This window comes from Equus quagga, chromosome 5, assembly GCF_021613505.1.
Source record: "Equus quagga isolate Etosha38 chromosome 5, UCLA_HA_Equagga_1.0, whole genome shotgun sequence".
Classification (NCBI taxonomy): domain Eukaryota; kingdom Metazoa; phylum Chordata; class Mammalia; order Perissodactyla; family Equidae; genus Equus; species Equus quagga.
The window spans coordinates 5,994,052-6,008,280 of NC_060271.1; positions in this window are offsets into that span (position 1 = coordinate 5,994,052).

Genomic DNA, 14,229 nt, shown 5'->3' on the forward strand with positions numbered 1-14,229 from the left:
GCCCTCACGCTCCAGCCACACCCGCCACAGCCCCCTGAGCCCCTCAGAAAGACTTCGGGTTCATGAGGACAGCTCCTGGGAGGGGGTGCTGCAGGTCCAGGTGGACCAGGACAGGCATCTGAGAAGGCGACACTGTGCCTAAACCAGGACTAGACCTGCAAAACATGAAACAGCAGGTGCGAAGGCCCTGGGGCAGGGATGAGCTTGGAGTGTGTACAAAGAGGCCAGCGTGGCTGGCATATGGTGGGTGAGGGGAATGGTGGTAGAAGAAGGTAGGCCAACAGGGGCCTGGGCAGTAATGTCCACGGCAGCAGTGCTCCCCGCAGCCAAACCTGCACACCAAGGGCCAGCAAGAGGGAGAGTGGGAGAAACCTGGGCTGCCACGCGGCAATATCTCACAGCTGGTAAAACCAACGGGCTACAGCAGCCCACAACATGAATCAGTGTGAGCCATATAACATTCCATGAGAAGAGTTAGCCCAGAAGACTACAGCCTAAAATACCTAAAAAAACAACACTTAGGAATGCATATGAATGTGATGAAACAAAAAAAGGAATGTGAGCGAATGAAGCGTGGGGGTTCAGGATGCAGGTCACCGGGGGTAGGGGAAGTGAGAGCAGGATTGGGGACCAGATGACTGGATGCAGGATACTGTCAAGGGCCTGTTTTGTCTGGAGAGATGGATTCATGGGTGCTTACCACACTATTAAAAACAAACAAACAAGCAAATGAAAGTGGGCTGGGCATGGACCAATGACGAACCATCTCATGTACCAGCCTGGGTGGGGGCCGTGTGACCCACAACCTCAGAGACCAGGCCAAGGGGTTGAGGTCGTCCTGGAAGAGCCGTGGGAGCCTCTGCAGGGCAAGGGGACGGGCAGTGACCTGATCTCACTCATATTGTACAAGGATCACTCTAGCTGTCTATGGAGGATGGGGCGGGGGAGGCGAGGTGTCCAGCTAGAAGGCCACTGCCGTCCACTGGGCAGGAGGCAGCATGGGGGTGAAGGGCGTCAGTGGGGATCGATGAAGTTGAGAGCTCAGTTTGCCATGTCAGGTTTGAGACGTGGGCTGGTTCCTTTCCCTTTGCACACAGATCCCTTCTCCACCTTGCTCTCTGTCCAAAAAGGCTGATCTCTGCAGATGGCATCACTCAGCTTCCAGGGAGAGATCAGTGGGCAGGAGGAGACAGAATTTGGAATTTCTCCTCCAAAGTGAAAGCTATGTGGCTGCACCTTGTCCCGACTCCACCCGGTAAGAGGCGAGGTGCTGAGGGGCCTCTTTGGATTTGGGAGGTTCATAACCACACCTGGGGGTGCAGCTCTGACCCGTTTACGGGGGAATCGGTAAGCCTGCCACTTTGGGCTGGGCCCAAAGTAAGAGAGGGCCCTGCACTTAGTCCAGACTCTGGTACAAGCTGCCCTGACACCCAGGCCTTACAACCCAGCAGATCCAATGGGCCTGGAGTGTCTGGGGCAGCTGGGGGTGGTGCGTGGGGGCCCTGGCACGCCTCATAGAATCCTAGTGTGGACTGTGGAGGTCTTGGAGCCCAGCTCGCTCTTCTCTCCTGGCAGCTCCTCGACATTAGAAAAGCAGCACAGTCTGGCCACTGGCTCTGAGAGACTGGACCCCATGGCCACAGGACACCAAAGGGCTCTGTCACCTGAGCTGCTGGCTGGATGTCCTGCTTCCCACCCTCCCCGCCCCCAGCTTCTCCCCTGCCCCAGCCCTGGGAGGCTGACCTGTGTGGACTGTATGAAGGGGCTCCCTTGCCCTCTAGCCTCTGGCTGCGCTCAGCACTGAGGAGCCCCAGCAGGAGATGGGAAGGAAGAAGGGGAGGGGTCAGAGCATTATTCTCCCAGCTCCCTTCCCGCAGGAGGTCCCTGGGGGAGGTCACTCCTCTCTCATAGCAGGCTTCTCTGCATGACTGTCTCCTTCCAGGTCCCACTAGCTGCTCTGTCTCCTCACCCCTCCAGTCCTAAGGATGCTAATGGAGCTCTCTGGGGTCTGCACTGTCCCTTATGGCTTCCTCCTCCCTGTCAAATCTTTTCCTTCTTGTTCCCTTACTGAGCCCCTTAAATTGTCTCAATTTGAGCACACTATCTGTTCCCTGCTGAGCCCCTGTGTGATGATAGGTATGCAGGCAGAATTCTAAAATGACCCCAAGAGTCCCGCCCCTGGGGGACATGTCCTGTGGAATCCCATCCCCTTGAGCCTAAACATGATGGGATTGTCACTCCTGTGACTGCGTTATCTAAGACCCCACCATTGCAGACTGGGGAGACATTCTCCTGCTGGCTTTGAAGAGGTGACCTGCCATGTTGAGAGAGAGAGAGCCACAGGGCTAGGACCAGAGGTGGCCTCTAGGAGCTGAGAGTGGTTCCCAACCAACGGCCAGCAAGAAGACGGGGACCTCAGTTCTACACCCACAAGGAATAAAATTTTGTCAACAAACTGAATGAGCTTGGAAGAAGAGCTTGAGCCTCAGATGACATTGCAGTCCTGGCCGACACCTTGACTTCAGCTGGAGAGACCCCAAGCAGAGAACCCAGTTATGGGGTCACTCGGTTTCTGACCTACTGTGAGATAATAAACAGGTGCTGTGTTGAGCCACTAAGTTTGTAGGAATTTGTTATGTAGTCGTAGAAAACCAACACACTGGATTTTATCTGCTCCTCCAAATCACAAAGTCAGGTGTGAGCAGCAGTGCGCCAACGCAAAGGCGTGCACAAAGCCGGGTGGGAGCAGGTCCAGAAAGCATAAGGAAATCATTTGAACAACTGGCTTAGATGCCCATGGAACCCGCTGCCGGTGCTCCGCCATCTCTTTTGGGGAATTCCTTTTGGCCAGTTAGCAGAAGAGAAACCACTAGGAACCTGGTTTACAGGTAGAAGTGCCTGGTATGCCAGCACTAGCCAGAAGTGGGTGCAAGCTGCATTACCACCCCACTTAGGGGCTGCCCTGAAAGATGATGGTGAAAGGAGATCCTCCTATGGGCAAAGCGTCAACTGGTACCTGACTGCCCACATCAGTGGGAAGAGAGATGGCCTGAGATGTGGGTCTACAGTGATGATGGCCAGGGGTTTATGGGTTTGCTGACTGCTAGGGGCTTGGAAAGAATGAGATTGGAAAACTGGTGACGAGGAGGTAGGCATGTGGCTGGGCCTCTCAAAATAGGTGGTACGTGAAGATCTTCACGCGCCGCATCAAAGTGCACTGGAGGGGAACGACTGCAGAAGAGGCTCTCGGTAACTAGGAGGACGAGATGATCCAGCCTGTGGACATCAGTTCATCTCTGTCCCCCGTCAGTCCTATCCTTGCTCGATGGGCCCATGAACAAAGCAGCCATGACAGCAGGTGCCTTAGTCTGCTCAGGCTGCCATAACGAAATGCCCCAGACCGCGTGGCTTAAACAACAGAAAGCAGCATGCACAGTTCTTGGGGGTGGGGAACCAAGATCGAGGGGCCAGCCAGGTGGGTTTCATTCTGAGGCCTCTTCTCTTGGCTTGTAGGTGGCACCATCTTGCTGTGCACTCACATGGCATCTTCTTTGCAGGCACAGGGTGAAGGAGAGAGGGAGCTCTCTGGCATCTCTTCTTATAAAGACACTAACCCTATTGGATCAGGGCCCCAGCCTTATGACCTCATTTGACCTTAATTACTTCCTTAGAGGCCCCGTCTCCAAATATAGTCACACTGGGGGTTAGGGCTTTGACATACGAATTTGGAGGGGGTGGGGACACAAACATTCAGACCATGACAGCAAGCATAGAGGCTTTTCAGAGGCTCAAGAACATGGACTTCCCCTCACCAGAGATGAGCTGATCTGGCTGTTGCCACTGTTGAGTGCCTAGTGTGCCAATAACACAGGCCAATGCTTCCCAATGGTTTCCAAATGGCACCACTCCCCAGAAAACCACAACGATGGCAAGTTGCTTGCATTGAATGTCTTCCAGTCTTCCATCACGAGGACTACATGAGTTAATCCTCATGGAATCTGGGTATAGATTTGCCTCTGCCAGTACCACCATCTGTGACCATACAGAACGCTGTACCCATCGCCATGGTGTGCCTCACGACAATGCCTCCAACCCAGGAAGACAATTAACGGGGAGAGAAGTGTGGCAGTGGGCTTGCCCCAGCAGCAGCCTGAGGGGATAGAGTGGCCAGGGGAAGGCTATTACAGCACCAGCTGGGAGATGGCACCCCGTGAGACAGGGGATTTGTCCCACAGGATGGAGTGTGTGCCTTAATTAGTGACCAGCATATAGTGCTGTCTCCCACTTTTTCTTTTTTAAATAACAGCTTTTCATTTTTGAGGAAGATTAGCCCTGAGCCAACATCTGCTGCCAATCCTCCTCTTTTTGCTGACGAAAACTGGCCCTGAGCTAACATCCGTGCCCATCTTCCTCTATTGTATATGTGGGATGCCTGCTACAGCATGGCTTGCCAAGCGGTGCCATGTCCGCACCCAGGATCCGAACCGGCGAACCCTAGGCCACCGAAGCGGAATGTTACTAACTTAACCGCTGTGCCACCAGGCCGGCCCCTAAATCACAGCTTTATTGTGTATAACTCACGTGCCATACAAGTCATCCATTGAAAGTGTACAGTTCAATGGTTCTCAGTCGATCCACAGAGCTGCGCAACGATCACCCCAGCCCACTCTTAGACCTTCCTAACGCCTTTACGAAATCGTCGTAGCCCATCGCCGTGACATGGTAGATCACATTGGAGCTCTGCCTAAATTCCTTTTTTCCATGTTTGGGCTCCTCTTGGGTTCAGCGTGTTTGTGAGTCCGACAGTCGCGTATGAGGCTGTTTTTCAGAGAACGTCCCTTGGGCTTCCAGAGCCTGCTGGGCCCACAGGCTCAGACAGTGGGAGAGGCCTGGGCATTTGCATCAGCCCTGGGGCAGCCCCTACCAGGGGTCGAGGGGGAAGGCGTGCTGAGCCCAGTTCTCTGGTTTCGAATCCAGCTAACTCCAGGGCATGCTGTGCACTCTAGAGCCCCCTGTGGGGTCGGCTTTGGCTGGGAGCTTGCCTGGAATGGCATCCTTCCTGGCCTCTCCCCTCCCTGGCCTGCTCCTCTCTCTCCCTCACGGACTCCCCTGAGAGCACTTCCCTCATAAATCACTTCCACAAGAAACCTCACCTTGGGGTCTGCTTTTGAGGAATCCAAACTACAGCAGCAGCCTTCTCTCAGCAGCTTTGGAGGTTCTCTTTCTCAAGGACTTCCGCCAGGAAACGCAGCCGTGATTCCACTCAGTACAAGCGGGACCACCTCTTGGCCACTCTGAGCTCCTCGTGTACTGAACTGATAGGCAAAGAGTCTTCATACTGGCCCAGGTGAGTGGTCTTGATTACCAAGGGCAATTGGGCTCTGCTGAACTATGGGGAAAAGGGAACTCTGTCAGGACCCCAGGGATCTACTGATGTCTGGGAGAGAGGCTTCCATGTCCCCTAATGACAGTCTGTGGGCAATGCAGCAAGCAACAAAGACGGGCTGACCAACAACTCCTGGTGAGGAGGAGGAGCTGGGTCACCCTGCCAGGTACAGAACTCCCACCAGCCGAGGCGCTCACAGAGCGTGAGGGGACCAGAGAATGGGCACTGGCAACAAGAAGTAAGTCATTGACATCCGCCTCTCCACTAGCTGCACACAGGGTGCCTGCGGCCACCACCTACATCCCCTGTCGACTGGTTCATTTCCCTCCCCTTTCCTGCCATCTAGCAGGAAACATCTAGCTAACGTCCTAGGATGGGCTCCAAGTGGGAGTGTGACCGAACCGATATCACTCCGTGACAACGGGCTTCATGTCCCTCCCCCACTTGGAGATGAGAGTCTCCTCCTCTGAGAGAAGGGTTGGACATAGAGCTGCATGGGGTGAACTGTGATGGTGACTCTCTGCTGGCCCCTCCCAGCCTCATCTCTGCCCTATTCTGTGCCCAAAAGGCTGAGCAAGACACCGTGAAGGCGGCACCCGGCCCCTTTGCCCTCCGGCTTCATGCTGGGTGCAGCCAGTGGAAAGCAGGGCAGATCAGAGGGGGAGGAGAGCCGGGTAGGGCCGTTTCTACCCTGTTCCCCCCACGCTCCAGGCCGCTTTTTGTGGCCGCAGTTATATCCCCTCCATGACCACGGTGCCTGCATTGCAGCCCCTCCCCACAGCTCCAGCTCACTCTGGGGAAACCTTTCTCCAATCCCCGGACCTTCCAAGCCGGCTCGCGTTTCCTACCAGCACCCTCCCTGCCAGGACACCTTTTAGATGTGCAGTGAGAGAGGCGGTGCAGACAAAGGCAACAGGTCCAGGGCCCAGGTGGCCCTTACTGCCTCCCCGATGGAGTGGGAGGGCATGGACCTGGAGGAGCTCCTCTAGAGAAAGAGCACCGACAGGAAGGAAGGAGGCTCCAGGACCCGCCTGGGGAACGCCGACATCCAGCAGCCCCCAGACAAGGGGGAAGAGCAGCTAGGGATGGAGAAGGAGCAGCTGTGAGGCAGGAACCAGGAGAGAGGTGTCCCAGAGTCTGGAGAAATGTGTGTAAAACGTGTTAGGAGGTCCAGGGAGCAGAGGACAGAGAAAGAACTGACCCTTGCATTTGGCCATGAGGTCATCACTGGTGACCTCAACGCATGAGTCAGATGTGACCCTTTGCTGTGATGACCCCACAGAAGAGGCAGGTCAGTCTCCCGCTTGGAGGGAGCAGTGCAGGGCACTCTTGGTGTCAGAGGAGAGTAGGCCAGACTGCCTAGGGAGGCTCAGAGCAGGTCCACAGAGTGGCAATGAGGCCCAGGGGGAGGTGGCCAGGCAGAGGGCGCTGCATGAACAGGGCCTGGGGGCATCTGAGGAAATTCTAGTGCAACTCGGATAGAAGACTCTGGAACAGTCAGCTGGGCTGTGTGTTGTGAAAGGCCTTGCAGGCCAGCCTTGGGTGCAGGGCCTTGGTCCCAGAGCAGTGGGGAGCCAGAGAAGGGTTTATGTGAGGGAGTGCTCAGATCGGGGTGTTAGGTTCCCAGGCCTGGATGCAGGAGGGAAATACCCACCTCATCCGAGGAGCCCAGCACAAGGCCTGGCCCTTTATAGGCGCCCAAGAATGCTTACTGACTCTGCAGACGGAACATAAGCTGTTGCTGATGTTGAAGGTGGTGGCTGACATCACCCCAGGACTGATGTTAATATTCTGTGGTAGTAAAAAATTCACTCCAAATTGGAAAAAATAAATCCAAAAGCCAAATGTTCAAAAAACACTGACTTAATTAAAGACCACAGTGAAATGGCCAGGGTTTCAAAACCAAGTGTGTTTCACACATTCCAGAGCCAGGGGCTGTTATCTCTCCTTTCCCCTAGTGGAGGGGGTGGGGGAGCTCTTCTTTCAGCAAATGGCCGACAATGTTGGGAGGCAATGCAGTGTTGGCTGGGTAACCGGATTAGAGCTGGAAACTAATTGCCCATGAATGTGGAAAAACAGCCAAGTCCACACAGAGAGTTCCGTGGACTGCATCTCTGCATCTACTACCGAGAAGAAAGAAAGACAGAAAAAAGATGTCCTGATTCCAATTAACAAAAGAAAAAAGATGAAGAAGAGACACCACCCAGCAGCTAATTACTGACAGGCCAGTGCCTGTGCTTGCTCCGACGCGAGAGCTGACAGGCTAGAATGTTCACATCTTGCGATCTGCTGTTAATAAAATGTAGCACAAAGGCGCAGAGGAGCTGTGCATCTGCTCTCAGGATGCTGCAGCTCGGGAAGATCTCCCCAGCCTGCCTGCCCGCTCCCTCACCAGGACTGGCATGGCGTCCCCAGCCGGGGCTTGGGGGCAGGGGCAGAGGACGTCATGGTGCGGAGGGTGGACAGCCCCAGGGGGAGGAGGAGGTGGCTGGAGCCCACTCGCCAAGACGTCCTCTTGCAGATCAGCTGTGTATGTTCCACCAGCCATGGGTCGCTCTGGGTGCAGACAGGTCAGCTTGCGGCCTGGCTTGAGAAGAAAATCTTAGCAGGGGAAATCTTTCAAAAATTAAGTTAGCTGTAATAGTAAAAGATCGGAAAGAAAGTAAAAGTCTCCTGACAGGGCTCTGGTTAAATAAATTAAGGTGCACTCATTCAGTGAAGTCGTACGCAGCTGCCAATGAGAGGGAGGGAGGTGGCAGGATCTCCAAGCTCTAATGCACAAGTTCCTGACTGGGGTCCCGACGAGAATTCAGGGCTCTGTGAACTGGGCTGGGGGAAAATGACACCTTGATTGTCACTACCCTCTCACTGTCATTCAGTGTTTCCTTCGATTATAAACGTAGGCCACAAACCCCAGAGAATTAGCAGTGACTTGGTCACTGACAGAAATCACAGACTTTTTCAATATCACTTTAGAGTTATGCAGGTAACTCCAAACATCAGTGCCATCACTACTGTGAAACGATCAATAGTGATGACACCCACCACTAGATCCGGTTGTTTAATGTGCTAGTAAAGAAGTGCATGTATTACTAAACCACAAATGTATTTCTCTATTTTGACAAATATATTAAACATAATTGGTTTCCTCTGTAACCTTGCGTGTTTACTTTATCCATTGAAAGCACTGCTCTGAGAAGGGGTCACGGGCTGTCCCGGACTGACTGACGGGTCCACGGCTCAAAGCAGGCTCAGCAGCCCTGAGCCCTGATCTGCTGTCAATGAAAAGAGAAATGGGCAGAACAGGGTGGTTCATATGCTACTGTTTGTGTGGTTTTTTTTTAAAAAACCAGATCAATGGAACCGATTAGAGAACCCAGAAATAGACCCACACAAATAGGCTCAATTGATTTTTGACAAAGGTGCAAAAACAATTCAATGGAGGAAGGATAGCCTTTTCAACATGTGGCACTGGGGCAATCGGACATCCATAGTCCAAAAAATGAACCCCAACCTAAACCTCACACCTTACACAAAAACTGACTCAACTGTAAAAGCTGAACCAGAATCTGAGGGAGTTGGGTGGACTGCATCACTGTCAATGCCTGGTTGTAATATTGCACCACAGTTTTGCACAATGTCACCATTTAGGGAAACTGGGTAAAGGGCACAAGAGATTTCTCTGTATTATTTCTTACACCTGCATGTGAACCTATAATTATCTCAAGATTAAAGTTTAGTTAACAACAAAAAAATCAAATCACCTCTGGAAGGAGACACAGAAAAGAGGGGACATCTCCAAGGAGAGAGATGAGAACGGATGACAACAGAGGTGGGAAAAAAAATCTGTTTCTGGCTTACACTTTTAAATTGTTTACTATTTTCATGCTTTACTAATATTCCAATTAATTATTTTTAAACAAAAACAAACAAAAAGTCTAGAGAAAAACAAAGAAATGAGCTTGAAAAGAAATTATCCTCGTAAAAAAATCAAAAGTCTCCTAGATTACATTTGTATTAAAAGCATTATTAAGTTTCCTGTCTACCTTGTCAAAGTGTTTAGATTCAAATTTTAATCTACTATTAATACTCATTTTTTAAAAAATCAACTGCATACTTCTTTGTTCGTTTTCAAAATGAAATTAAAGGGTTTAGAAATTTTTTTTTAAAGATTTTATTTTTTCCTTTTTCTCCCCAAAGCCCCCCAGTACATAGTTGTATATTCTTCGTTGTGGGTCCCTCTAGTTGTGGCATGTGGGACGCTGCCTCAGCGTGGTTTGATGAGCAGTGCCATGTCCGCGCCCAGGATTCGAACCAACGAAACCCTGGGCCCCCTGCAGCGGGGCGCATGAACTTAACCACTCGGCCACCCTCTAGAAATTTTTTAACAAATGATTTCATTCCTGTGTCAGACCTGAGCTGGCTGGTTCTTTGTATTGGGCCTGTCCACACGCCTCGAAACTTAGCTGTGCTGGGTGGACCACAGTCAGACAGCACGTCCTGGGGGCACCACGACTCCCCCAGGACTCACACCTCCCCATCCCTGAGCAGCAGGAGTACCACGTGGTTGGAATTCAGCTCTGGACTCAGGTGGAACTAGAATTTAATCCCAGCTCTGCCACTTATAGAAGGTACGACCCAGCACGGGAACCTAACCTCTGTAGGCCTCAGTCTTGCCATCTGTAAGCTGGGGGTACTATGGTGCCTGCCTGGACGGGTCGCTACGAGGACTCACAGAGAGAATCGGCAGAAAGCACTCAGCACAGTGCCTGGCACGTGGGGAACACCAGGACAAGAGCCACAGCTGTCAGTCTTCGTGATTCTTAGTCTCAAAGAGGAAGCTGCCTTGTCATCAGCAATGACTCAGGTGCCGTATACTGGGCTCCAAGAGGCGGCATCGGAGGTGTTATCTCACATGAGAGCTCCCTGTTTCCCCAGCACACACCTGAACCAATGTTACCAGGGGGTAAAGGGGGGCTCAGAGAGGTTGTATGATAAGCCCTAGAGCACACAGCTACGAAGAGGCAAGGAGGCAGAGTGGGGCCCAAAGACCCTGAGCTTTGCCCAAGGAGAAGAGGCCACAGCTCATTCTGGGGTCTCTGAGCAGCTCCCCAGTAAGATCGGCCTAGGCCCAGGCCCACCAAGACTGCAGCGCCCAGGAGTGGAAGGGACTGCGAGAATCCTCAGGGCTGCAGGGAAAGGACTCATCCCCCACCCTAGGCCTAGAGGGGTGTTTGTCTCCAAGAGGGTGCAGAGCACCCCCACCCGACTCTCCAGAAAAACTGGGGGATCACAGTGGGAGGGCTTCTTTGCAGTAGGGTTTGGGGGACCACAGCCTAGAGGCGCAGCCGTAGAAGACGCACCTCCTTGGACCACTTTGGCCGCAGGAACAAGCATTCTGTCAGCCCAGCACATGCAGTGGGGCTTGTGGTGAAGCCCAGGGCACGGTGGAAGCCCAGATGACAGGAGACGCTGACCGCCTTCTGGCCCAGCGGGGGGTTATACCTGAGACCCCGAGGCCTCTCCCAGGCTGGTCCTCATGATGCCTACTACAGTGTTCTCTCAGGGGACTTTGTGTGCTGTGGTCAGTGGTTTCAGGAGGCAAATGTCCTTAGGCTGCTCTCCCTATGCCATGGTAGAATCTCCCCAGAAACTAGGGTGCGTTCACATGATCCGTGTTCAAAAAAAATCTCATGATGGTAACTCAGGGCAAAATGGATATTACAAACTCTATAGCTGGTACCAGGGATGTATGTTTCCCTCTGCATGCCCTTGGCCACTGATAAGCTGTGTGACTTCGGACAAATTGCTATCCCTCTCTGTGCCTCACATTCCTTCATAAAACAGAAATGATAACGCACATCCTCCCTGGGTTGTCATGCGGATTAAATGAGGGAAATGCAGCGTGGCAGAAGGCCACAGGGGCTCGAACAGTGGCTCAAAGCCCAGTTTCAGTAAAGGTTGACGCTCTGTTCCTCTGCCCCTGTTTGGGGTCCCAGCAGACAGAGTACAAAGATAAGGCAAAGGATCCTGCAGGGAGTGGCCAGAGGCAGGGCAACTCAGCCCTCCACCCACAATCCAGCTGGCCCTGAAATTCAGCCGTTCATTCTGGGACCCGCACTCGAATGAAACTACTGGCCTAACCAATCCTCAGCCCCACATTGGGAGCCGGGGACACAGAGACAAATGAGACCTTGTCACTGCCTCCAGGAAGCTCACAGACTTGTAGGAGGGACATCTCCTCAGTGGGATCAGCGTGATAGAGGGCGGCAGGGGGCCTGGGCAGGCCTTACAGAGCCTCCGCATCCAGGCCTAGGGGCCTGGGAAGAGGGGGCGCCTGCACGAAGTCTGAAAGGATGCATAGGAGAGGAGTGGGCGAGGCTGGAAGGAGTCGAGGCAGAAGACGCAGCATGGCAGAAGTGCAGAAGGGAGAGAAAGCAGGGGAACACGCCACAGGACCGGGGGCTGGGTTTGGGGCTGGCGTCTGCAAAGATAGGAGGGCATCCACTTCACAGGCAGGGAGCGCAACGATGATTGCCGCAAGGCTGGCGATCACATAGCCCGACCGGCAGGCTCACCATTTTCACTTCCCCGGGAGATCCCAGGTCTCCGGGGTCGCTTCAAGCCGGGCGCTGCAGAAACCTCTTCCCCCAGCGGGCCTGGCAGAGACGCGGCGAGGGACCCGCGCTCTTCTCGGCGGAGGACGGTCGCTAGGCAACAGGCCCCGCCCACAGCTGCGGCCCGCGCGCCCTCTCCTGGCGGCGCCCTGCAAGTGCATCCAGCGTCAGGGAATCCCGGCCTGCTGCCTTCCAGAACATTCTGGTTCATATAGCTAAGTCTGGGCCATTTGGGATGAGCAGTGCTGCCCCTGCCCGCCGGTCTCTCTGCTACCCAGCGTTTTCTGCCTAGACCTGGCTGACCTCATCCATTTAGGGCCTGGGTCGGCCAGCTAGTAAGGGAGAGGCTAGAAAGGTGGGCAGGCAGGTTGGGTTGAAGATGTTGGTCCTCGATTCTCAGAGCAGTAGGGAGCCACAGAAGGCATGTGAGCAGGGCAGCAACATGAGCGGATCTGGTGTTTGAATGCTCATGCTTCTGCTGCTGAAAAGTCTGGAGGAGCAGGGCATTTGGGGAGCATGGGTTGGGTTGACTAGAAAGGCCACTGGGAGGAGGGGTCCACTGACCTCACCAGGGTAAGTAACCATGGTGAGAGCCCACAGGGAAGGACAGAACTTGGGGTTCGCACTGGGGGAAGGGAGGAAGGTAGGCTCACAGTTGGTGTTTCCACCCCAGCAGGTACCTTCAAGGATCCAGGAAAGATGCTGACCAGTCTCCAGCGATTCATCGGATCACAAGCCTGTAGGAGAACTGAGCGATCCTCCCCTCCCTGGAATCCTGTGGATGTGGACCCTCCAACAGGACAACAGGACATTGCTCTTCTCCACAGGCCGGAGCTGCCCACCTCAAACCCCGCAGGCTCGCTAAACGTCCTGTTTGCTTGCATTGGTCTGGAATGGTGGAGTCCGTGCGGTCACAGACTGTCTCATAACCCTCTGTGTGTGTTGATCAGAAACAGGAAAACAGCTTTATTGATTAATGCAGCTTGGCTGAAAAATCTTTCAAAACATGGAGTCTAGGATAAAACAATGTGATGAAAAAGTAGGGGCTGATGCAGCCTCACCTGGCCATCCTGACAGGTCAGGGGCCCAGTGAAGGCAGGGTGAGTGAGGCTAAGTGGAGCCAGAAGCTGGTCTTCTCCTGCCCTCCCAGGGCTCCTGCAGCACTGTGGCCCTGGGGGCAGGACCAGCTGTGGGGTGGCTGATGGCTCCAGCCTCTAAGCCAGGCTGGACCAAAAGCAGGGTACCACCAGGCCCAGACTGGAGCCAAGGCAGACCTGCAGGCCTCGCCCCTGGTTTTTCCCTGCTGAAAGCACTGCATGTCTGCGAGGCAGGAACCCAAAAACACCCATGACTGTGCCTGCTCCAGGGCCTCCCACAGAGCAGGCCCAGGGCCCGGAGCCCCAGCACCAGGCCAAGGTGAGGGAACAGAGTATCGGTTCCCAGTGAGCCTCCTGCTACCTGTCCTAGGAGGACACTTGGACACCCTGCCCACAGGCAGGACAGGAAGCAGGCCAGCCTGTTCTCCAGGGTGCGGTCCCTCCCTGGACAGAGACCAGGACCTGGAATCCTTCACCCCAGGTCCCTGCCATCTTTCTGCCCCCACGGGCAGCGCCTATCTTCACCTAACTCATTCTTGCCCTTCAAGATGCAGGTGAGGCCCTGACTTCTCAAGAAGGCTTTTTCCGACCATCCCCACGGCCCCTCTCCCTCCCAGTCCCAATGCCATGGGGCCGGCTCTTTGTCTTGTTGCCCCCACTAGATTCCATGCTCCTCGTCGGCAGAGCTGTGACTGCCAGGCTGTGAATCCAGCAGAGACACAGGACAGTTTTTACATGAAGGAGCCAATGAAACCAAGGGAAGAGCCCCAAGACCCTAAAATAGCAGAATGGGGCCAAGTTTTGTTTTTTAAAACCATGTCCCTGTGCAGGGACCATGAAAGGAGCTGGGGAAGGGAGACTAAAAGAAACCTTTAGGGGCCGGCCCAGTGGCGCAGCGGTTAAGTGCGCACGTTCTGCTTCTCAGTGGCCTGGGGTTCACCCGTGCAGACATGGTACCACTTGGCACACCATGCTGTGGTAGGCGTCCCACATATAAAGTAGAGGAAGATGGGCATGGATGTTAGCTCAGGGCCAGGCTTCCGGAGCAAAAAGAGGAGGACTGGCAGTAGTTAGCTCAGAGCTAATCTTCCTCAAAAAAAGAGAGAGAGAAAGAAAAGAAATCTTTACA